The 25,837-nt window shown below is 43.4% G+C and overlaps 1 protein-coding gene across 4 annotated transcripts in view; it reads left to right on the top strand.

Annotated features, from left to right (window-relative positions):
* Positions 1 to 18,106: 18,106 nt before the first annotated feature.
* Col14a1 (collagen type XIV alpha 1 chain) overlaps positions 18,107 to 25,837 on the top strand; it is a 232,495-nt gene continuing 224,764 nt past the window's right edge. For 2 of the 4 annotated variants that reach the window (XM_021183602.3, XM_029469983.2), the window contains exon 1: positions 18,108 to 18,426. The gene's annotated coding sequence lies outside the window, so the exon portion shown is untranslated. Of the gene's footprint in view, positions 18,427 to 21,294; positions 21,324 to 25,837 lie in introns of those variants that run through there. The other 2 variants (XM_029469984.2, XM_085831724.1) reach the window with 2 other exon arrangements.

The raw sequence follows: 25,837 nt of genomic DNA, 5'->3' as shown, positions 1-25,837 counted from the left end.
CCAAAAGGGTTTGAGGAGTCTGGGACAGAGAGAATGGTTGGTGTTTAGTTTCTATTATTACCTGGCCTTGCTCTTGTAATTAATTTTTAAAATATTTTGTATTTGTTTGTTTAGTGTGGGGGCAGTAATAGTAATGTGTCTGTCTATTTATAAATAGTATATTATTAAAAATATTAATGGTTTTCTTGCACATTTGAGTATCTGGTAGAAACATAGTATCTTCTATGTGTGTGTGTGTGTCTGAGAGAGAGAGAGAGAGAGAGAGAGAGAGAGAGAGAGAGAGAGAGAGAGAGAGAGAGAGAGAGAGAGAGAGAGAGAATGACAGATAGACAGGCAGACAGGCAGATCCAGACTAGCCTAGAAGGAACAGAATCCTGTGTCAGATTCTGGGTGACCTCCATTGTCAACATGCCCCTGAGTGTTTACTCATTTTGTTGTTGTTTTGAGACAGAGATCCTTGTAGCCTAGGTTGATGTCAAACTCCCTATATAGTCAGTGCTAGCCTTGAGCTCCTGATCCTCCAGTCTCTATATCTTGAGTGCTGCGGTCACCCATAGGTGTGTGCCACCGCACGTGGTTTCTTCACCACACATTTTAAAATATTTTCATGTGGTTTTGCTCTGTTTTGCTTTTGTGATTGAGGCAGTATCCCACAACGTTGTCCTTGTCCTGGAACTCACTAGTAGACCAGCTGGCCTTGAACTCAGAGAGATTAGCCTGCCTCTGCCTCCGAAGTGCATGTGCCTGTGCACCGTATGCATGCCTGATGTCTCTGGACGCCAGAATTGGGCATCTGATTCAATGCCTTAAGGCAGACATTAGAAGTCTTACATAAAGCTATTTCCTCTGCATAGAAGGAGCTCAAAATATTTTATAATGACGAGCTCACACTGCAACAACTTTATGACTCTTTACTACCAGTGACTGTTATGGCATCATTTTGCCTGTTTAAAAAGAATGTCTATATCCATTAGACACTGGTATTATAGATTGTTGTGAACCACCATGAAGATGCTGGGAACTGGACCTGGATCCTCTGTGGCAGCAGTCATATCTTCACCTCGTCCACCTCAAGAATTTTCTCTATAGCCCGGGTTGGGTATAAACACCAGCCTTTGTGCTTCCATCTGCCCAGCTCTGGGCTGGAAGGTTTCTTAAATTGTCAGGTTTTCTTTTTCTTTCTTTTTTCTTTTTTTAAATATTTTTTTAATTACGTATTTTCCTCAATTACATTTCCAATGCTATCCCAAAAGTTCCCCACACCCTCCCCCCCTCACTCCCCTACCCACCCATTCCCATTTTTTGGCCCTGGCGTTCCCCTGTACTGGGGCATATAAAGTTTGCCTGTCCAATGGGCCTCTCTTTCCAGTGATGGCCGACTAGGCCATCTTTTGATACATATGCAGCTAGAGTCAAGAGCTCCGGGGTACTGGTTAGTTCAGAATGTTGTTCCACCTATAGGGTTGCAGATCCCTTTAGCTCCTTGGGTATTTTCTCTAGCTCCTCCATTGGGGGCCCTGTGATCCATCCAATAGCTGACTGTGAGCATCCACTTCTGTGTTTGCTAGGCCCTGGCGTAGTCTCACTACAGACAACTATATCAGGGTCCTATCAGCAAATTCTTGCTAGTGTATGCAATGGTGTCAGCGTTTGGAGGCTGATTATGGGATGGATCCCTGGATATGGCAGTCTCTAGATGGTCCATCCTTTTGTCTCAGCTCCAAACTTTGTCTCTGTAACTCCTTCCATGGGTGATTGTTTCAAATTCTAAGAAGGGGCAAAGTGTCCACACTTTGGTCTTCATTCTTCTTCAGTTTCATGTGTTTTGCAAATTGTATCTTATATCTTGGGTATCCTAAGTTTCTGGGCTAATATCCACTTATCAGTGAGTACATATCATTTGAGTTCTTTTGTGATTGTGTTACCTCACTCAGGATGATGTCCTCCAGGTCCAACCATTTGCCTAGGAATTTCATAAATTCATTCTTTTTAATAGCTGAGTAGTACTCCATTGTGTAAATGTACCACATTTTTTGTATCCATTCCTCTGTTGAGGGGCATCTGGGTTCTTTCCAGCTTCTGGCTATTATAAATAGGGCTGCTATGAACATAGTGGAGCATGTGTCCTTTTTACCGGTTGGGATATCTTCTGGATATATGCCCAGGAGAGGTATTGCGGGATCCTCCGGTAGTACTATGTCCAATTTTCTGAGGAACCGCCAGACTGATTTCCAGAGTGGTTGTACAAGCTTGCAATCCTACCAACAATGGAGGAGTGTTCCTCTTTCTCCACATCCTCGCCAGCATCTGCTGTCACCTGAATGTTTGATCTTAGCCATTCTGACTGGTGTGAGATGGAATCTCAGGGTTGTTTTGATTCGCATTTCTCTGATGATTGAGGATGTTGAATATTTCTTAAGGTGCTTCTCAGCCATTCGGTATTCCTTGGGTGAGAATTCTTTGTTTAGCTCTGAGCCCCATTTTTTAATGGGGTTATTTGATTTTCTGGAGTCCACCTTCTTGAGTTCTTTATATATATTGGATATTAGTCCCCTATCTGATTTAAGATAGGTAAAGATCCTTTCCCAATCTGTTGGTGGCCTTTTTGTCTTATTGACAGTGTCTTTTGCCTTGCAGAAGCTTTGCAGTTTCATTAGGTCCCATTTGTCAATCCTCGATCTTACAGCACAAGCCATTGCTGTTCTATTCAGGAATTTTTCCCTGTGCCCATATCTTCGAAGCTTTCCCCCATTTTCTCTTCTATAAGTTTCAGTGTCTCTGGTTTTATGTGAAGTTCCTTGATCCACTTAGATTTGACCTTAGTACAAGGAGATAGGAATGGATCGATTCGCATTCTTCTACATGATAACAACCAGTTGTGCCAGCACCATTTGTTGAAAATGCTGTCTTTCTTCCACTGGATGGTTTTAGCTCCCTTGTCGAAGATCAAGTGACCATAGGTGTGTGGGTTCATGTCTGGGTCTTCAGTTCTATCCCATTGGTCTACTTGTCTGTCACTATACCAGTACCATGCAGTTTTTATCACAATTGCTCTGTAGTAAAGCTTTAGGTCAGGTATGGTGATTCCACCAGAGGTTCTTTTATCCTTGAGAAGAGTTTTTGCTATCCTAGGTTTTTTGTTATTCCAGATGAATTTGCAGATTGCTCTTTCTAATTAGTTGAAGAATTGAGTTGGAATTTTGATGGGGATTGCATTGAATCTGTAGATTGCTTTTGGCAAGACAGCCATTTTTACAATGTTGATCCTGCCAATCCACGAGCATGGGAGATCTTTCCATCTTCTGAGATTTTCTTTAATTTCTTTCTTCAGAGACTTGAAGTTTTTATCATACAGATCTTTCACTTCCTTAGTTAGAGTCACGCCAAGATATTTTATATTATTTGTGACTATTGAGAAGGGTGTTGTTTCCCTAATTTCTTTCTCAGCCTGTTTATTCTTTGTGTAGAGAAAGGCCATTGACTTGTTTGAGTTAATTTTATATCCAGCTATTTCACCGAAGCTGTTTATCAGGTTTAGGAGTTCTCTGGTGGAATTTTTAGGGTCACTTATATGTACTATCATATCATCTGCAAAAAGTGATATTTTGACTTCATCTTTTCCAATTTGTATCCCCTTGATCTCCTTTTGTTGTCTAATTGCTCTGGCTAGGACTTCAAGCACTATGTTGAATAGGTAGGGAGAAAGTGGGCAGCCTTGTCTAGTCCCTGATTTTAGTGGGATTGCTTCAAGCTTCTCACCATTTACTTTGATGTTGGCTACTGGTTTGCTGTAGATTGCTTTTATCATGGTTAGGTATGGGCCTTGAATTCCTGATCTTTCCAAGACTTTTATCATGAATGGGTGTTGGATCTTGTCGAATGCTTTTTCCGCATCTAAGGATGCAGAAACCATCATGTGGTTTTTGTCTTTGAGTTTGTTTATATAATGGATTACATTGATGGATTTTCGTATATTAAACCATCCTTGCATCCCTGGAATAAAACCTACTTGGTCAGGATGGATGATTGCTTTAATGTGTTCTTGGATTCAGTTAGTGAAAATTTTATTGAGCATTTTTGCATCGATATTCATAAGGGAAATTGGTCTGAAGTTCTCTATCTTTGTTGGATCTTTCTGTGGTTTAGGTATCAGAGTAATTGTGGCTTCATAGAATGAGTTGGGTAGAGTTCCCTCTACTTCTATTTTGTGGAATAGTTTGTGAAGAACTGGGATTAGATCTTTGAAGGTCTGGTAGAACTCTGCACTAAACCCATCTGGTCCTGGGCTTTTTTTGGCTGGGAGACTATTAATGACTGCTTCTATTTCTTTAGGGGATATGGGACTGTTTAGATCGTTAATTTGATCCTGATTTAACTTTGGTACCTGGTATCTGTCTAGAAATTTGTCCATTTCGTCCAGGTTTTCCAGTTTTGTTGAGTATAGCCTTTTATAGAAGGATCTGTTGGTGTTTTGGATTTCTTCAGGATCTGTTGTTATGTCTCCCTTTTCATTTCTGATTTTGTTAATTAGGATGTTGTCCCTGTGCCCTCTAGTGAGTCTAGCTAAGGGTTTATCTATCTTGTTGATTTTCTCAAAGAACCAACTCCTCATTTGGTTGATTCTTTGAATAGTTCTTCTTGTTTCCACTTGGTTGATTTCACCCCTGAGTTTGATTATTTCCTGCCGTCTACTCCTCTTGGATGAATTTTCTTCCTTTTTTTCTAGAGCTTTTAGATGTGTTGTCAAGCTGCTAGTGTGTGCTTTCTCTATTTTCTTTTTGTAGGCACTCAGAGCTATGAGTTTCCCTCTTAGAAATGCTTTCATTGTGTCCCATAGGTTTGGGTATGTTGTGGCTTCATTTTCATTAAACTCTAAAAAGTCTTTAATTTCTTTCTTTATTCCTTCCTTGACCAAGGTATCATTGAGAAGAGTGTTGTTCAGTTTCCATGCGAATGTTGGCTTTCCATTATTTATGTTGTTATTGAAGATCATTCTTAGTCCATGGTGGTCTGATAGGATGCATGGGACAATTTCAATATTTTTGTATCTGTTGAGGCCTGTTTTGTGACCAATTATATGGTCAATTTTGGAGAAGGTCCCATGAGGTGCTGAGAAGAAGGTATATCCTTTTGTTTTAGGATAAAATGTTCTGTAGATATCTGTTAAGTCCATTTGTCTCATAACTTCTGTTAGTTTCACTGTGTCCCTGTTTAGTTTCTGTTTCCACGATCTGTCCATTGATGAAAGTGGTGTGTTGAAGTCGCCCACTATTATTGTGTGAGGTGCAATGTGTGCTTTGAGCTTTACTAAAGTGTCTTTAATGAATGTGGCTGCCCTTGCATTTGGAGCATAGATATTCAGAATTGAGAGTTCCTCTTGGAGGATTTTACCTTTGATGAGTATGAAGTGTCCCTCCTTGTCTTTTTTGATAACTTTGGGTTGGAAGTCGATTTTATTCGATATTAGAATGGCTACTCCAGCTTGTTTCTTCAGGCCATTTGCTTGGAAAATTGTTTTCCAGCCTTTTACTCTGAGGTAGTGTCTGTCTTTTTCCCTGAGATGGATTTCCTGTAAGCAGCAGAATGTTGGGTCCTGTTTGTGTAGCCAGTCTGTTAGTCTATGTCTTTTTTGTCTTTTTTTTTTTTTTTTTTTTTTTTTTTGGTTTTTCGAGACAGGGTTTCTCTGTGTAGCCCTGGCTGTCCTGGCACTCACTTTGTAGACCAGGCTGGCCTCGAACTCAGAAATCCGCCTGTCTCTGCCTCCCAAGTGCTGGGATTAAAGGCGTGCGCCACCACGCCCGGCTTAGTCCATGTCTTTTTATTGGGGAATTGAGTCCATTGATATTAAGAGATATTAAGGAAAAGTAATTGTTGCTTCCTTTTATTTTTGTTGTTAGAGTTGGCATTCTGTTCTTGTGGCTGTCTTCTTTTTGGTTTGTTGAGGGATTACTTTCTTGCTTTTTCTAGGGCGTGATTTCCTTCCTTGTATTTGTTTTTTTCTGTTATTATCCTTTGAAGGGCTGGATTCGTGGAAAGATAATGTGTGAATTTGGTTTTGTCGTGGAATACTTTGGTTTCTCCATCTATGGTAATTGAGAGTTTGGCCGGGTATAGTAGCCTGGGCTGGCATTTGTGTTCTCTTAGTGTCTGTAGAACATCTGTCCAGGCTCTTCTGGCTTTCATAGTCTCTGGTGAAAAGTCTGGTGTAATTCTGATAGGCCTGCCTTTATATGTTACTTGACCTTTCTCCCTTGCTGCTTTTAATATTCTATCTTTATTTAGTGCATTTGTTGTTCTGATTATTATGTGTCGGAATTTCTTTTCTGGTCCAGTCTATTTGGAGTTCTGTAGGCTTCTTGTATGATCATGGGCATCTCTTTCTTTAGGTTTGGGAAGTTTTCTTCTAAAATTTTGTTGAAGATATTTGCTGGCCCTTTAAGTTGAAAATCTTCCGTCTCATCAACTCCTATCATCCGTAGGTTTGGTCTTCTCATTATGTCCTGGATTTCCTGGATGTTTTGAGTTAGGATCCTTTTGCGTTTTGTATTTTCTTTGATTGTTGTGCCGAAGTTCTCTATGGAATCTTCTGCACCTGAGATTCTCTCTTCCATCTCTTGTATTCTGTTGCTGATGCTTGCATCTATGGTTCCAGATTTCTTTCCTAGGGTTTCTATCTCCAGCGTTGCCTCACTTTGGGTTTTCTTTATTGTGTCTACTTCCCTTTTTAGGTCTAGTATAGTTTTGTTCATTTCCATCACCTGTTTGGATGTGTTTTCCTGTTTTTCTTTGAGGACTTGTAACTCTTTAGCAATGTTCTCCTGTGTTTCTTTAAGTGAGTTATTAAAGTCCTTCTTGATGTCCTCTACCATCATCATGAGATATGCTTTTAAATCCGGGTCTAGCTTTTCGGTTGTGTTGGGGTTCCCAGGACTAGGTAGGGTGGGAGTGCTGCGTTCTGATGATGGTGAGTGGTCTTGATTTCTGTTAGTAGGATTTTTATGTTTGCCTTTCGCCATCTGGTATTCTCTGGAGCTAGTTGTTATAGTTGTCTCTGGTTAGAGCTTGTTCCTCAGGTTATTATGTTAGCCTCTATCAGCAGACCTGGGAGACTAGCTCTATCCTTAGTTTCAGTGCTCAGAGTACTCTCTGCAGGCAAGCTCTCCTCTTGCAGGGAAGGTGCCTAGATATCTGGTGTTTGAACCTGCCTCCTGGCAGAAGTTGTGTTCCACTCACCATAGGTTTTAAGATCCCGTGGAGGGTCCTGTGTGGGTCCTTGCGGGTGTCCGGAGACTCCCCAGGCCAGGGACCCTGGTGCTGCAGTGGACCGGAAGGGCCAGGTTTTCTTTTTCAGAAGCACCATTTTTTTTCCTTCCAAGTTTACTTTAGTATTTTTTATTACTGTTTTCAACTGCTCATAGCATATTAAAATTTTATCTCAGTTTATGTGCTCATTAGTCTTACTATTGCTGATCTAAGTCTGTAGTTTACTTGTCTCGTCTCTGCTGGCTTCCTCTCATCTTTCTTTTTTCTATATGGGGATTGAACTCATCCTTGAGTATGCTAGACAAGCACTCCCCCATCCGGCTGCAGCCCCAGTCCTCGGCTGGCCATTGTTCATGAACTCTTGTCTCATAAGTTATGTGAGTCTATTACACCACACAGACATATACTTTACCATTCTGAAAGAATTTGAGGCCTGTGTTTTCTCCAGAATGGCCAAGTTTACTTCTGCTAAGTGTAGAGGGTCACCATCTAGCAGAGATCATTTTAACATAACTAAAGCCTTTCGTGTGTTTGAATGCATTGTGTATGGGTGGGTAGAAATGCATATGTGTGCACACACATGTGGAGGCTACAGATCAGAATCAGGTGCCTTCCTCCTTTGCTCTTTACCTCATATTTCGAGACAGTATTTCTTATCGAACGCAGGCTGGTAAACCTCAGAGGTCCTCTTGACTTTATCTCTTCAGTGCTGGGACTACAGACACCCATATGGGGCTGTGTCAACTTTTTGTTTTTGAAGACAGAGTTTCTCTGTGTAGCCTTGTCTGTCCTGGAGCTCACTCTATAGATTGGGCAGGCTGAGAACTCACAGACATCCACTTGCCTCTGCTTCCTGAGTGCTGGGATGAAAGGTGTGTCCCCACATTGCCTGCCTGTCTGTGGCCAACTTTTTTTTTTTTAATGTGGACTCTAATGATTGGGGTCTGGTCCTCATGCTTCCACTTTATTGACTGAGCCATTGCCCCAACCTCTTATGGATATAGATTCCCTGGGGGGGAGGGGGCAGGGGGAATCTCTCAGCACTCACTCACCCAGCTTTAAGATGTAGAAGAAATCCTTATTGTGTGCTCAGAGCAGCCTCATGCAGGTTTTTAGTGGTGGTGGAGCCTCTCAGCTCATCAGCTCTCAGTGACAGTCTCCTAGAATTCTTTCGACAGGGGATGAGTGGGGGGATGGGGGTGGGGGGTAGTGAAAGGGGGTGTTGCTAGCCTTGAATTTGAAAGGCTGTCACATAAAGGCCAATTTCCAGGGTATGTTGAGGTCTTTTATTTAAATCTACTTATAGGTTTTGGGTTGTTTTCAGTGGGAAAGTTGTCAGGCTATCTTACCTCGGTTACTCAAAGTCTAATACATTTTAAAGCGGTGCATGGCAGCCCTGGGCCAGGAAGCTTGAAGATCAGGAGTTCAAGGCTAGCCTCAGCTATGTAGTCAGTTTAGGGAAGCCAGCCTAGGCTAGTTAAACAAGAATCTTTAGTTTCCTTTTATTCCCTTTCCTTTTTCCTTCCTCTCTCTCTCTTTTCCTCCCTCCCCCCTCCTTCCCTTCTTCCCTCCCTTCCTTCCTTCTTTCTCTCTTTCTCTTTCAGTTTTTGGTATTAAATCCAGAACTTGTGCATGCTAGGCAATTATTCCGTCATATCCCCAGCCTCTGAGAACCTGCTTCAAAAATCAAAATGTAACAGCAATAGTAATTGAAAAAGAATGTGTATATGTATATATATGTGCTGTCTTCAGACAGACCAGAAGAGGGCATCAGATCCCATTACAGATGGTTGTGAGCCACCATGTGGTTGCTCAGAATTGAACTTAGGACCTCTGGAAGAGCAGTCAGTGCTCTTAACCGCTGAGCCATCTCTCCAGCCCAAAATATATATTAAATTAGAAAAAAAACTATGCAAAGTACATTATATATTTGAAGATTTCATAATGAAAGTCATCATTTTGTATGATTAATATATACTTAATTTAAATGATGACATAGACATTCATTTATAAATAGGTAAAATGATTCCATAACAGTCACTGGTAATAAAGAGTCATAAAATTGTTGAAGTGTGAGTTTGTCATTATAAAATATTTTGAGCTCCTTATATGCAGAGGAAATAGTTTTATGTAAGACTTCTAGTATCTGCTTAAGGCATTGAATTCAATGTGATTCTTTTATTTCTCTTTTTATAATTTTCCACAATAAACATATGTTATTGGCTAAAATATTAAAATTTATTGAAATGTTGTATATTAGAGATGAATAATTTTAATACTTAGCAGAATTTAAAAAAATATAATTTACTAGCTTTGACATAAAACCCACTTTTTGGCCAGGCGTGGTGGGGCACACCTTTAATCCCAGCACTCGGGAGGCAGAGGCAGGAGGATTTCTGAGTTCGAGGCCAGCCTGGTCTACAGAGTGAATTCCAGGACAGCCAAGGCTATACAGAGAAACCCTGTCTTGGAAAAAAAAAAACAACCCACTTTTTGTGCATATTTGTTTTTATGTTTGTTTTGGTCTTTGGGAGACATTGTATGGGTAGAGACGTAGTTTTCTGTGGAGCTCTTTGATTTCTGGAAGTGAAAAGCGCTCCCCAGTGAAAAGGCTGTGAGTGTGAAGGGAGGCTGGGGTTCTCCCTTCAGAAACCTGAGGACAGTGTGAGGAGTTGGGATGGCTTAGATTGTGTCTTGCCTGGAGGCAGGAAATAGAGTTGATAATTTCCCCAATTTGTCTTGCCAACGGTTCTTTTTGAGAATCAATCAAGGAACTTAAATTTAGTGTGGAAATACAGATTTAAGGATGTAGTAGACCCTTTCCTGGGTAGATGTGGGAACAGGGGTGGGGAACATTCCAGCCAGATTGATTGTGTGCAAAGAAGCAGCTGCTGTTGGACAATGAAGTCTGAGGCTCCAGGGAAATTCCATTTGGCTATATCATCAATTCGTATTTAAAAAATAATAAGGAAAGAATGTGTAAGGTCAACCAAGCCAATTGCTTTTGTTCAGAGATAACCAACAGTAGTGAAGGGTGGCAGTCATTTTAGCAAATATGTAAACCATCTTCCTTTAGCAAATATGTAAACCATCTTCCTTTAGGCTTGGTAAAAGTCATACCAACGGCAACAGAATTATTTATGACGTGGGTGGGGGTTGATACTGAGTAAAACAGCTGGAAGTTCCTGTGGTGTTGCTAATGGTCCTTAGTTGCACCCGGCAGCTAAATGGCTCTGTTAAGGGTGCCCCTTTCGATCACCGACGTGAACTCTCTTGGTTAAAAAATGCATTTTTGACCTGTGTAGAAAGATTTTCCAGTTTTGTTCAATTCCATCATCACAAGCTGTCATAAATTGCTTCATTATCTCAAGTGCTGACGGATCAGACTTGGCTAGGTTGCATTTCTTCCTTAGTTTGGGTCCCTGGACAAGGTGTTTCTGGGCAAGGAATGTATCTACCCCTTTAAGGACCCGAGTCCTCCTCTATGTTCTAAATGAAGTGTTTGTCTTCCTTGGGGGACCAATCGTATTACTGATCTTGAGAGATGACCATATAGTTGTTGCAGTCTTACTTCCTGGGAATCTGCCACAGGGTCACAAAATACTAATTTTTTTCCCTTTAAATTTATATTTAATTGTTAAGATAAGGTCTCACCGTGTTCCTCAGGATGGTATCAGACTTGGGATCCTCTCACACCTGCCTCCCAGGTAACTATGGTTACAGGAATTTATTACCACACCTATTTCATTTCTTGATTTATTTATTTTTTATTTTTATAAGTACACTGTAGCTGTCTTGAGACACACCAGAAAAGGGCATCAGATCCTATTACAGATGATTGTGAGCTACCATGTGGTTGCTGGGAATTGAACTCAGGACCTCTGGAAGAGCAGTCAGTGCTCTTAACCACTGAGCCATCACTCCAGCCCCCATTTCATTTCATTTCATTTCATTTCATATTTCTTTTTTTAAAAGATTTATTTATTTTTATAAGTACACTGTAGCTGTCTTCATGCACACCAGAAGAGGGCGTCAGATCCCATTACAGATGGTTGTGAGCCACCATGTGGTTGCTGGGATTTGAACTCAGGACTTTCGGAAGAGCAGCCGGTGCTCTTAACCACTGAGCCATCTCTCCAGCCCCCATTTCATTTCTTTATACTTCCATTTCCTCCCGCCCATAAACAGGCACTACTTTGCCCTCTCCCTATAGGCACATGTTTATGGTGAGGATTATTCCTGACAGCTTGTTTTCTGAAGCTTTGAAAGGAAAACAGCGATCTCATAAAAATACTCTTGTTATTGCACTGAGAAATAAGGTTTTCACAAGTGAGCACACAAGAATATCTGATGTTCGTGCTTGAGAGGGCCTCCCGAGAGTGTCGGCTGACCATATCAGTGTTCTGAAGAGAGCATATGTTCACTCTTTGGATGTGTGGCAGCCCTTGAAACTGTCCCCTCATTTCAAAGATGTTTGCATTTGTGATTTCCTTTGCTCTCTGAGGTCCCCTGCTTCCTGCCATGGCCTCTCCGGACCATCCCAGGCAACAGCAGTTCATGTCTTACACTTCTTTCCAGCTATACACATGGTAGATTCCTGACACCTGATGACAACCACATGGGGCACAACAGATTAAAGTTGTTCAAATTAATGTGACAAACACTTTGCGAGGCTCTGTGCCAGAGCTGATATTGCCACATCTGCTTCCTTGAAGAAGGCTTATAATGGATGGCTTATAGAACATGACAAAGCAAATTGACCTCCTCCTCCAACAGGAACTCTCTCTTCTGGTTCCTGAAATTAACTGAAATCGACAAGCCTTTTGTGAGGCTCCACCATGCACTGTGACGATGATGCTCTCTGATGACACACTTCATGACAGTGTCTGTCTCCCACCTTTAAAGAATGATAGATTTAATATTGGGGCGTGGGGGAAGTAACTTGGGGAGGAAAGGGTTTGCTTTGGCTTACATGTCCTAATCAATCATCAATGAAGAAAGTGCCTTTATGCTTGCCCACAGGCCGCCAATTGAGGTTCCCTCTTCAGAAATGACTCTAGTTTGTGTCAAGTTGACAAAAACACCAGTCAGTCAGCACATGTATGTTATCTAGAAAGGTATAGACGCAAAAATGTCAGATGATATGGAGGAATAAAAGATGATATTTACACAAGATAGCATTATTTACACTTTTCACATTTTCAGGATTCCTGACTTTGAAAACTGAACATACAAATTTTATTTGGAGACAAGGTTTCATGCAGTCTAGACTGGTCATCAACCTTATGCATAGCCAAGAATAACTTGGAACTGATGGTCTTGTCTTTATCTTCCAAGGGCTAGGAAATGTGTGCCATTTTGCTCAAGTTATCTTTGTGCATTCTAGCTAAGTACCCTAGCAATTGAGCAATCTCTCCAGTCCTGTATTATGTTAGTAAAACAATGATTAAACAAACAAAAATAAGCCCAATGAGTTCTTATAGCATAGCTAAAATTAAAGACTCTAAATAAGGGCTCTTCTTACGATGATGTTATTATGATTGCCGAGAGTCTTGACTTTTAGTTTTATGACATTGATCTAGCAATATCTGCAACTGTCTCTTTTGTGGGGATTTGGATGGGGTAGCTAATTCACTGTAAAGTGAAAGGGGGGTTGGCACATGGATAATTGCAGGCCTGCTCTAGCACAATTATGCTATGAATAGAACCTTTTATGTAACATGCACGCCCTGACAGCATGCTGTCACACATGAAAAGCTTGGCTGCTATTAACGTCATGACTTTGATCCCAGCCACGGAGTTGAAAAGATGAGGAATGTCTTAATCACTTGCTCAGGAGTATGAATGGCGATTGTCAGAAAGGAGCTGTAGTGCCACAGGACAGCATGAGTCAGCATCAGTTGAACCTCCAGAGTGATTCGAATCTTGCAGAGTTAATGTACTAAATATAGGATGATAAACTCAAATGTATTTTTGTAAAGCAAAACCTGTAAAAAAAAAAAACATGGAAGGCATCACTCATGTTATTTGGAAGAGGTTGTCCATATTATTATCACAATAATAAAAGCGCAGACCCAGGAGTTAAAACAGTTAGAGTCTAGAATTGGGTTTTCGTTGAGCCTGGGTGAACCTGGGCAAGCTTTCTTAAAACTTTAGAGCCCTTCAAGAATTCTCAGCTAAAAGCAGCCTTGTTTGAAGTTCCCCCAGCTGGGAGTGGTGGCGCATGCCTTTAATCCCAGCACTTGGGAGGCAGAGGCAGGTGGATTTCTGAGTTCGAGGCCAGCCTGGTCTACAGAGTGAGTTCCAGGACAGCCAGGGCTATACAGCTAAACCCTGTCTCGAAAAACCAAAAAAAAAAAAAAAAGTTCCCCCATTTGCAGGAAAAGAAGTCACATCTGGCATATGGAGGACTGCTCATGGCAGAGACAGGATCTCCAGAAAGAGAGGGGTAAATGGTTTGGGAGATGTGGGCAAGGCTGTTTGCTATTCAAGACATTGAACAACGAGTACACAGCAGGGGCAATTTCATCAGAACGGAGGCCCGAAGTTCAGCTTCAGTGCTGGGTCAAAAGGCAGTCAGGTGGAGAGGCCATTCCTACTGGATGTTGGAGGTGCGTTAGGTACAAGCAAGCATATTGTTCCTTCAGGCCTTAGAGTTAGTGTGCAATGAGATGAAATCGAGCAAATAGCATAGTGTCTGCTCAACAGACGGCTGAATAAAGAAAATGCGCTGCGTGTACATAATGGGATTTTATTTAGCTGTAAAGGGAAACGAAATAATTCCCAGGAAACCAGATAGATCTGGAGTTCATAAGGTTAAACAAAACAAGCCCACTTCAGAAGAAACGGAATATGTTTTCTTGAATATAAAGAATGTAGATTCACATGCATGTGTATGCGCGTGTAGGGCATGAAAGTTAACAAGTAGGGTGAGAGGGAAGATGACGTCAGAAGAGACTGGGAAACAGGAGGGAGTAGTGGAAGATGGGGGTGGTTTGTGAACACAGAAGTAGGAGCTAATTGATGGGAGGAAGGGAACCATCAAAGGGGTGGGATTGGACAGGGGATGGCTCTCTCTCTCTCTCTCTCTCTCTCTCTCTCTCTCTCTCTATCTGTCTCTGTGTGTGTGTGTAAAAACACAGTACAATGAATGATGAATATTCATGAAAATGTCACATTTCTTTGTAAACTAACCAAAAATTAATTTAAAATATCATTTTCACTTTTATATCCCAATGTAAATGTAATGTATATCACATTTGAGGCAGTGACTACTAGTTAGTCTTATTTGGAACTTATATCAACCTTTGACTAAGAGAAGATAGAAAACCCTGAATGACAGAGTATGGCCTAACTGCAGTGGTCTATAACTCCTGTTCCAGGGGATCTAGCAATCTTTTCTGGCCTTCACAGGCCCAGACATACTTGTAGGCAAAACACCAATGCATAGAAGAATAAAAATAAATATATCTTTTTTTAAAAGAGGAAATGACAACCCCAGTGTGTGAATATAACTTCTATTTATTATAGGTTAGATCTACAAGCACATGTTATTTAACTCACATGACACCATCTTTAAAAATATATATTTTAGGATATGTAATAAATGGAATAAAATGAATCTTTTTTTTAAAGTATAGGAATAGTCAGCTCAGAAGCAAAAGAGATTTGCCAAAGTAAAGAACAAGACTTTTAAATTCAGGTTTAAAAACAAAGTTTTCATGCAAGGTGCAAGGCTTCAGGGGAGCCCCTTCGGCTCCCCCAACCCCGTGTGTGGTGTGTGTGTGTGTGTGTGTGTGTGTGTAGATCTAAGAAAGAAATAGGATTATACCCAAGATAGGAACAGATATACAGATATATTCCCAAAATTCCCATCTGTGTTGGGAAGCTGGAATGTTAGTTAGTTTTGAAAAAGTCCTAAAACAAACTATACAGTGTTTTCTAGACCAAAAGAGAAGACTTGAAGTGGATGCTTCTTGCAGTGTTTCCATGATTCAGCTCTCAATACTTCATTAGACTCTGACTGCTGATCTTTTTTTTTTTTTTCTTCGAGATAGGGTTCCTCTGTATAACCCTGGCTGTCCTGGAACTCATTTTGTAGACCAGGCTGGCCTCGAACTCAGAAATCTGCCTGCCTCTGCCTCCCGAGTGCTGGGATTAAAGGCGTGCGCCACCACGCCCGGCCTGACTGCTGATCTTGAAGATGTGCATTGAAGGACTACACAGTGACAGAGAAACCCCATCTCAGAAAACCAGTCACCCAGCCAGCCAGCCAAACAAACAAACAAAAAGAAAGCAATCATATAGAAACATAGTCTTGATCTAATCTTTTATTGGGCAGTGGTGGCTTATGCCTTTACTCCTAGCAGTAAGGAGGCAGAAACAGGAGGATCTCTGAGTTCAAGGCCAGCCTGGTCTACAGAATGAGTTCCAGGACAGCCAGGATCTTCACAGAGAAACCCTGTCTTGAAAACCAAACCAAACCAAAAAGATACTCACTGAAGGAGCACTGAGTAGACACATTTGAAAGAGCTGGAAACCCATTCACAACCACAACTGACCGAAACACGGATTGAAAACAGCCCTTCTGTTTCAGCATTAACTTGAAGTTGATGTCAATGGAAAGGGATAGGCAATAATTCAAACATTAAAGCCGAGCCTATGGGTACTATTCTGTAATTCCAGTTCTTGGATGCTGAACAATTGTAGAGTGTTTGTTGCCAGCATGGGCTGCTGAGTGATATTCTGTCTCAAAAAATCAAAACCAACAAAACCCCCAAAGGAACAAACACAATTCAAAAGTTAAAGACAATGAAGGAAAGGCTAGTTACAATAAAAAATATGACATTTCATAATACAAACTGTAAAAGTGTGTGCGCGTGAGTGCGCATTCCTGTGTAAGCCCGAGGTTAATGCTGCATTAATTCTCCATTTGATTTCTTGAGACCAAGTCTCTCACTGAACCTGGAGCTCAATAATAAGGCTAGGATGGCTGGCCAGGAGTCCTCCTGTCAACCCCGTCTAAAAGTCTAATAAAACTCTCTGCATACTTGTTTATACATGTATTTCTTAATTTATGACCATCAGAGAGTCTTCCATTTTTGGTGTTTCATAATTAAATAATGCACTGCCTCTCCCATATCATATCTAACTCCTAACTACCTCCCCCCAAGGGATTTAGAATGATGTTCACAGTGGTCACTAGCACCTTGGTACATTATTAAAAGGGGATAATAATAGACATTTGAGGAGTAAAACAATGGAAAGGATATATATCCAAGGAACAAATGCTCCTTGAATTCAGACTCCTACTTGCCAGAAAAGTCGGTTTCAGTTCTCCAACCCGACGCAGGCGGCAGGTGGCGCTCTCACCCTGGCAGTCCTGCGTGCGGGTTCTTTTTTTTTTTTTTTTTCCCTTTGGGTCAAGCACTTTATTTAACTTTATTTTTTTATTTATTTTTTTATATATTTTTATTACATATTTTCCTCAATTACATTTCCAATACTATCCCAAAAGTCCCCCATAGCGCCCCCCACTTCCCTACCCACCCATTCCCATTCTTTTGGCCCTGGCATTCCCCTATATTGGGGCATATAAAGTTTGCAAGTCCAATGGGCCTCTCTTTCCATTGATGGCCGACTAGGCCATCTTTCGATACATATGCAGCTAGAGACAAGAGCTCCAGGGTTCTTAGCCTTTGCGTTCGACTACCGGGACCCGGGCGAATAGCGCACATTAATGAAGCACAGAAGGATCTTCAAACTGCATTGCAGCCTTCTTTCTCTGTGGCGGAGTTGAAGCCAAGACTGATCCCGACCCGGGGTCTCAGGGAGGAGGCTATAGCGATCCTTTTCACTTTAAGGCGAAGTTCAGAAACTACGCAGAGAGGCCACTTGGAGAAAATTTGGAGAGAAGTATGCAAATTTGGAGAAAGCCTAAGGGACAGCTTGGAAGGTTAGAAGGTCTTGGGAATCGCCTTGAATGGTGTAGCGCATCCCTTCCTGTGCTCTCAAAAGGGCATTTTGGAGGCAGGTTCGGGAACGTATGAGAGTACCTCTCACTGATTCTCTACCGCCTGCTCTTGGAACTGATCAAATCATAGTCATTTTGGTCTTTTCTCACAAATGGTCGGCGTGTATGCAACTCCCGCCCTCCATTTGAGCCGATGACAACTTCTGGTGTGACACTGGACGCCTGGGCATTTGCTAGCCTGACACAAAATGGGAAGATGACCTTTTAAAAAAGCGCCCAGAGGACAAGAACTCAGATCCAGTCCCCAGCCACCAAGAGCTCTGAGCATCTCTAGCCGTCCCAGAACATGACTTCTCAAAGGGTGTGGCCCGCACGGACCAGAGTCCCCAGAGTTTTATAGACGATGGGTCCTTCGGATTCTCTCAAACCTACTGACTGTAATCTTTGAGCATGGGGAAAGGAGATCTGCAGGTCTAACCGCATAAAACTGTCCATATTTTGTTTCTACGACCAAGAAAACCCTCCAATTTAGCATTCTTCCAGTGATTCCTTTTGAATAAATGTCTACCCTAGGACTTGAAGAGCAAGGGAGAGAGGACCCACTTTGGGAAGGCAAAACTCATCTTTGGGGATGGAGCCTGGACGAGTGCTGGAGATTTCCCAGTGACTCGGGGTTCTGATGGGGCGGGGGGGGGCGGGGGCACAGGGCACTGCTTTTAGTGTGGGGGTGGGGAGGACCCAGGGGCTCCTCAACTGCGTTCTATACTCGGCTGCCACGCGCACCTGGGTCGGCTGCCAGTCCTTGGGCTGAACTTGGGAGGAGTGGGGCGGGCTCCTCTGCAACTCGAGCGGGGCGGGGATGCTAGAGAGGAGGAGGGAAAGTGGGGGTCTGTCTCCCCACTTCCCGCCCCTGCCACCACCTTTGGCTTTATAATTGGCTCGCGCAGCGGTTTCTTTCCTCTTATCTGATCCTGGGTGAGAGGCGAGGGGAAGGAAGCTCTGTAGGGCAGGAGGCGACGGGAGAGGGACAAGGAGAGGACAAAGTGAACGACAGGAAAGAGAAGTTAATTGAGAAAGGGTACTCTGAGGGAAGCGAGCCAGGGCAGTGGTCCGCTAAGAACCAGTCGGCGGCTAATCTTCCCTAGGCGCCAAGAGGTCCCCAACCTGGGCTGGAACGTTGCCCTGCACAGGTCAGTTCGTCTTTCCCTACTGTTTTCCCGCTCGGCTTTGCATAATTCATAGGTGAAGAAAGAGCCCCAATGAGAGCCACCTGCAGACGGATGCGATTGCCAGGACCAACCACTGCACGTGTGCCCGCGGGGTGGCCGGGGACCTTAGGGGTGAACTAGGAGACCATGCACCCAGATAGATGCTTGTCTGGGGACCACAGGGCAGAGAGATTGCAAGCGCGCCTAGTGACCGACGGGTGTGTGGACAGCAAAGGAGCCCTCCGTTTCTCTCTGAGGATCCCTCCCTCCCATGGTGTCTGTGTGCGGTGGGCGCCGGGCTGGAATTGGCTGCATTTGGCAGCCCTGTACTGGTGGCTCCAGCAAGTTCAGTTGGTAAAGGCTTACGGAGTCTTTTGGAAGCACCGTGTATGCATAGAGCACAACGTTGTTTAGATTCTATTTGGCAGTGGATTGGGAGACCAGTCCTTGGAGAACACTCATTGCCAAGCATTCACTGGACTGTTGCTGCACGTCGGGGCAGCTGTGGACCAGGCTCTGCACGGAAAGGGGGGTAGCCAGTAAGAGTTCATAGACAGTAGAATGATACCAAGCTCCCAGTGTTGCTGCTTTGAGAGGAACCACCAAGCTAAGCTGCTGCAGGAACCTTCTTCACTTATTAATTTATTTTTTTCCTTTTATTTTTGCGAACTCCTCTTGCGTTCCGCTTGTGGGCATCCGAAGCATCTGCAGAAGTTGGGCTTTAGCATACAGTGTGCACAGTTTGGAGCAGGGCTAGGTTAGGTTAGGTTAGGTTAGAGGAGCCCCGTGATTCTTTCGAGTCAGTAGCCTTAGTTACCTGCCACAGTTTGGAGTTATTATGCAAACTTGGTGCTGAGTTCTTGGGTGCTCAGTGGGTAGCTAGTCTTGTGCTCAGGGCTGCTTAGGCAAGGTCCAGGAGAGCTGTTAACTTGCCCTGAAGAGCACCTCTGAAGACGCTCACGTGCAGTTCTCACAGTGGTATGAATCCCTCTCCCACTTCTCACCCCCGCTCCCCACTCCCCAACCCCGCCAACTGCCTGAAAATGACTTCTAGATCTGACTGGAGTTCCAAGAAAGAAAGATCTATTTATTTAGGCAGGGTGGTTTGTAGCTCAGGCTGGTCTAAAAGTTTTCTTCAGAACAGAGGGAGGAGACCTTGGGCTCACATTCCTCCCGTCTCCACCTCCCTAGTGCAGGATTGCAGGTGTGTGAGCCTCAGCCTGGCTTTGGCTCTGCTGGAAGCCTTGCGGAGTTGTTTGCTGGTCACAAGTGTTAAAGTGGAGCACTAGCAGTAGGAAGAGAAATAGGAGGAAGCCCTCTGTGACACCACGGTTAGGAGAAAATGAGATTTCTCAATCTTCAGTTACTGGAGGTCCTGGCCTCAGCTTCTACCAAAGGACCAAAGGCACTTCTTTATAGGATGGAGTAGCAAGCAGGCTCAGGGTGGCTGCACTAAGGAGACTGGGTGTTCTGTTGCTGATGAGGGACTCCACTTCTATAGGTAGCCTCACTATTACATTAGAAATGGGTGGGTGGGTGAATGGAGGGTCGGACAGAAGGAATTTAGATCTGCAGTTAAGAGAATAACACGGAGGGGGTTTTGTTGCACCTGGACCCAATGCCAGATTTTCTAATATGTTTCTTTGATGGTTTGATTTGGTTTGGTTTGTTTGTTTTGTTATTTATTTTGTTGTGACAGGTTGTGCCATGACTGGCCTGGAACTCATCAGGTAGCCCCAGCTGGCTAGGAACTCTAGGACCCTCTTGCCTTAGTTCCCTCAGTGCTGGCGTTACAGGCATATGCCACCATGCCTGGCTCCTTGTTTGTGTTGTAAACAGTTTACTCGATAATCATTTCACACAGGATACAATCTACACATTTAAAGTGCATAACTCAGGAGCTTTTAGTAGATTTAAAATGTGCAGTACACACCCCAGATTAAGAATTATTTTAGGTTTCTGGAGAGGGCTTAGTGGTTAAGAACACCTGCCGCTCTTCTAGAGAGGGTTAGGGTTAGGTTAGTTCGAATCCAGGCAAGGACATTTGGCAGCTCATAAACACCTGTAATTCCAGCTCCAGGGGATTGGACAGCCTCTTCTTGTCTCCACGGACATCCACACCAAATACACATGTTTTTTTTTTTTTTTTTTTTTTTTTTTTCCGAGACAGGGTTTCTCTGGTTTCTCTGTATAACCCTGGCTGTCCTGGAGCTCACTCTCTAGACCAGGCTGGCCCTGAACTCAGAAATCCGCCTGCCTCTGCCTCCCAAGTGCTGGGATTAAAGGCGTGTGCTACCAACACCCGGCCACATGTTTTTTTTTTTTTTTTTAATTTTCTAAAAAGATATAGAACATTTTTAGTATTTCCAACAGAAAACCTACAGCTCTGGATAGTAATTTCCCAACTTGTCATCCAGTCTGGTGGATTTCATATACATGGAATTATACTGTATAAGCCCTTTGTGATTAATTTTATTCATCTACTAGGATACCCTTCGGCTTTACCCATTTTACATAGGGCATCTTTTTAGTCTTTTAATAAATACTGGGTATCTTCTTCTTCTGCTTCAGGGTCCTTGAACCAGGATAATCCTGAACCTCCACTATAGCCCTGACCTCCAACAGGTCCCTTGGAAGGGACAGGAGCCACCCTAGTGGGGCCTCTTAATTATTAATTCTCTGGGCAGGATTCCTTGGAACCGGAGTCATTTTGGATGGCTCCCAGGGTTCAGGATGGATGGGAGGAGCTTTTTGGCCCTAGTCCTGGACCTCTCAGAGTCCAGCTGAAGATTTCAGAGAAGTCTCTAGCCTTCCATGCTTTTCAAAACCATCCAGGACTGGCCTCCAGGATAGACTGAGCAAAGGAGAGAGACTGAAGAGTGAGTCTGGGGAGCCCCTCACCTACTAGGAAGAGACCACAGGGCACATTCCCGTTAGATCTCACTTCCCACGGTCACCAAAGAGAGTACAAGGATCTTTCCCCTGTTTCTTTTCTTTTGGCCTGGTTGTTGCCAACATCCTCCATAGAGATGTGACTTCAGCTTTGCAGTCAACCTTCATCCAATTCAGCCAAGTGACCGCTGTTTTCCTGGCCCGCAGAGTATAATTGACAATCTCTCTAAGTCTTTTTGAATCCCTGCATGTGGAGGCTGTGCTGTTGGAGCAGCACTGAGCTAACACTTTATCTGGGATTATGGCACTGGTGCAGGAGACCCTAGATGATTGCTGGGAGGGACTGGCCATGGAGAAGATGGGAAGCAAGTTTAAAGGGAAGGAACCAACAGTGACTTTTGTCTCAGAACATATGTCCCTGAGAGTGATGGATGTCAAGATGTCAAGGAAGTAATCATTCTTGCGTACTCCTGGTAAAAAAAATAAAGAGGGGCAAAGGTCCCGTGACTCCTCTAGACATTAAGCCTTGAGTGTAGACTGCTTCCTGTTCTCATGGGGATAATGACCTCTCTCTCTCTCTCTCTTGCCCTTGTTCTCCTCTCTTTCTCTCTATGTGTGTCTGCCTCTCTTTCTTGCTCTCTCTGTCTGTCTCTCTGTCTGCCTGTCTCTCTTTTTTGTCTTGTTTCCCCCTCTTTCTCTCTATGTGTGTCTCTCTCTTTCTTGCTCTCTCTCTCTCTCTCTCTCTCTCTCTCTCTCTCTCTCTCTCTCTCTCTGCATGTGTTAGAAGATGTATTACTCAGCTTTCTGTCACTATAACAAAATACTTGAAATAATTAGAATGAGAGAGAATGTGCTTGGCTCATGGTTGAGGAGGTCTTGTTCAAAATGATGAGTTTGGCTCTGAGGCTCTGGGCCTGTGGAAGGGCAGTACATCATCAACTGGAAGCCTGTAGTGGAGCAAAATCATTTACATTGTGTACAAGGGAGAGAAATGAGAAGAAGGGAAAGGGGGCTCCCCGGGAAAGACTTTCTGTAGACTCCCCCCCTTAGATTTTCTACCATGTCCCAGAGGGCCAGGCATTTAAATACACTGGTCCTTTGGGTGACATAGATAACCCAAACTGTAGCAGAAGTATTGGCACATTCTGAGTATTTACTCCTTTCTCTCTAAAACAAAACAAAACAAAACAAAACAAAACCAAACCAAAAACCAACACACACCCCCTCCCCACAAATCTCCCCATTACGTTGGGACTTAAATACAATTTCCCTTCTAGGTATAAAACCACTGAACTCCAGAGAAATAGGATACCTTCCCTGGGATCACAAGTGAGGTCTAGCAAGTGACAGAAAGACTCTTAAGGAAAGGCCAGTGGGTCTCAACCCATATCCTTTTGGACACTTTATCCACCAGTTTCTCTGCTGGGGTGGGGCAGCAGGGTATGTGTGCACAACTGGAGGGGATGGTGCGAGCTGAGTCCAGGTGCTGTTAGCTGAAGCAGAGACAGTGGGAAGCAGGGGGATCTAGGGACTTCTGAGGACCAAGCTGACTTCAGAATCTGGTTGAAAAAAAGTGGTCTCTCTCTCTTTTTTTTTCTCCTGCTTCTTTCTCTTCTTTGTTTTCCTCCTAAAAACTTCTATAGTTTTTTTGTTTTCTTTTTCTTTTTCCTTTTCCTTTTGGCTCTATCATTGTGACTAGAGAGGAACATCTGTGGGGCGTCATGAGAGCCAAGAGTGCAGTTGAAATGCAGAGCTTAGAGACCCAAATTCCCCCAAGGTTGAACAATTTAAATCTGTAGCATCCCTCCTCTCTTTCCTGTATGTGTTGTGTGTGCATGAGTGTGTGCGTGGACATATGCCATGTATCCACGTGGAGGTCAAGTTTTTGGAGTTAGTTCTCTCCTTTCACTGTGGGTTTGAACTCAGGTCATCACGCTTGCACAACACACACTTTTACCCATTGCACAGTCTTGCATCCCTCTCCTGCTTCCTTTTAAGCCAGGACCTCACTGCGTAACCAGCTACTGCTGCCTATGTAGCTATTTCTAGTCTTGAACTCACAGCCACCCTTATGTCTTAGCCTCCCATGTGCTGGGATTACAGACATGAGCTACCATGCCTGGTTCTAAACCAATTGTCATGTTTCATTTTTCTGTTAGTGGCTGGTGAAACTACCCTGGCAGATGTCCCTACAGGGAGTGGTACCAGACTCTTTCTTTTTGAGCTGCTGTGAACATTGTGGTAGAGGGAGGCGAGCCTTTGCCACAGGCCTGTGTGGGCTGTCAGGAGCCCTTTATTAAAGATGCTCTCCTGGATGACCTTTTGTCTTGGCTTCTGTGGAGAAGGGCACAAACTGAATTGAGAATTTAAAACAATGAATTTGATTGTCTTCCTCTCCAGCCCAGCATCTTGCCATGTACTGTCACTGTGCTAAATACTCAAAATACAGTATTGCACTTCTGAAAGTAGAAATGCAACTGATAACTACAGTTTGATAATAAACCCATAGAGCGGGAAATAAAGGCTAGCCTCTTAGGCACCAGGGGAAAGCCATCTGCCTCTCACTGGGAGGACCAGAGAAGCCTTTCTGAATGGAGATGCCTAGGTGAGAAGGGACGTTAGCCCTCTACTGAGGACAGACATTTGATTAAGATAAGCTCTTATTTCCCTGGTGGAGGAGTTCTGTCAGTCCTTAGAAGCAGGAGCAGAGGGGAGACGAAAGCCAGATGATGGAACATTCTTGTGTCAAGTAGCTGTCACTACTTTGCTATACTTCTGAGATGGCTCTGGCTTCTATCTCAAAACTTACACATCTAGTTTAAGAGTGTTGAAGCAGCTGTGTGTGTGTGTGTGTGTGTACATTTGTATACGTGAGTATATGCTCAGAAGTGACTAACCATGGAGACCAGAGGTCACCCTTGTGTATCCCTCCTTAGGAGTTATTTACTTCTACTTTTGTTTGAGATAAGGTCTCTGACTGGCTTGGAGCTCACCAATTACACTAGGTTGGCTGGCCGGTGGGCTCCAGAAATCCTCCAGTCTCTGCCTACCCAGCATGGAGAATAAAAACGCATGCTACCACGTGTGGTTTATGTGGGTTCTAGGGGCTGCTGCACAGAGAATCTTATGTTTGTGTGGCAAGCACTTAACCTGCTTAGCTATTTCCTCAACTCATTCCATAGTTGCATGTCTGGGGCCAGTTTCTAATAGCTCTTGTATAAAGGAATAGCTCTCACAGGGCCATTGCTAACTTCCTAGGAAGAACTAGTGAAGAGTGGCACCTTTGGAGAGCCCCATGCTATTGGAAGAAAGGAGTGTCCTCTCCTTAGGACCATCCAGCCCCAAGGCTCACATCTGACCGGTGACTGCTGATTTCAAGTGCCGTCTACCTGAAGCCAATTGGAAGTCATCCAACACAACCAATTTGAACTGGACACTGATCACTTATAGAAAATTAATCAGTATTTATTGCTGAGCATGCATATGAATTTGTTAAGTTATGAGCTAAAATGCCATCTGAGGTTTTCCAGTATCACCATCTAGAAAGGTAAAAGAATTTCTAAGGTCACCAAGCTAGCTGGGTGTTGCTACTCCTCGGGAGGCTGGATGCTGGTGCCACCCATAAAGGCGTTTTTACACCCAGATGAGATCTGTTGCTCTTGGTAAAGCTTCCCTCATGAAGGAGGAAGGGCAGTGCTTTGGCATTCTGTGATCAGCGTTTCGATGGTTAGCTTTAGCTGGCAACTCAGCCTAGACTCAGAGGGGTTTACTGAGGGATTCCTAGACCAGATAGGCCTGTGGGAGTGTGAGGGCTTTTCTTTTTTTTTAAATGTGTTTTGGTGTATAACATGCCTGTTCATATGTGTGTCCATGCTTGTATGCATGTGTGTATTTGTGTGTGCATGCATGCATGTGTGTATATGTTTGTGCAAGTACATGTATGTGTGTGTATGTATATGTATGTGTGTGTGTGTGTGTAGGTCTAAGGTTGACTTTAGACATTTTCTGTGATCATTCTATACCTTGCATATTGAAGTAGGGTCTCTCACTTGAACCCAGATCCTGTTGCTTTGGCTGCTTCACCTGCTCTGCTCACTTCGGCGATCTACTGTCTCTCCTTCTCCCCCAGACAGGATTAAAGGCCACGGTCTGACTCTCTTAGCTCTCTTGTGAATGCTGGAAGTCTGGTCCTTACCCTTGCCAAACAATTTCCCAGCAAGCCATCTGCTCAGCTTGGGGGTGCCTGCTTTAAACAAACAACAACAGCAACAAAACCCAACCAAACAGCAACAAACAAACAAACAATAAAGGAACTCGGACGAGCAAACAAACTAACAAGACCTTATGAACAAACAATACTGGAAAAGGAGTGCTGAGGTCATCCTGAATCCCACTTCATCACACCCGCTCAAGCCGGAGACACTTCTTCAAAACCCCCTGCCCCTTATCCCCTCTCCCTGCTCACCAACCCACCCACTCCCACTTCCTGGCACAGGCATTC

This window comes from Mus caroli, unplaced genomic scaffold (assembly GCF_978045245.1).
Source record: "Mus caroli unplaced genomic scaffold, Mus_caroli_1 scaffold_16, whole genome shotgun sequence".
Taxonomy (NCBI): domain Eukaryota; kingdom Metazoa; phylum Chordata; class Mammalia; order Rodentia; family Muridae; genus Mus; species Mus caroli.
This window is presented reverse-complemented; position numbering and strand designations above follow the sequence as displayed.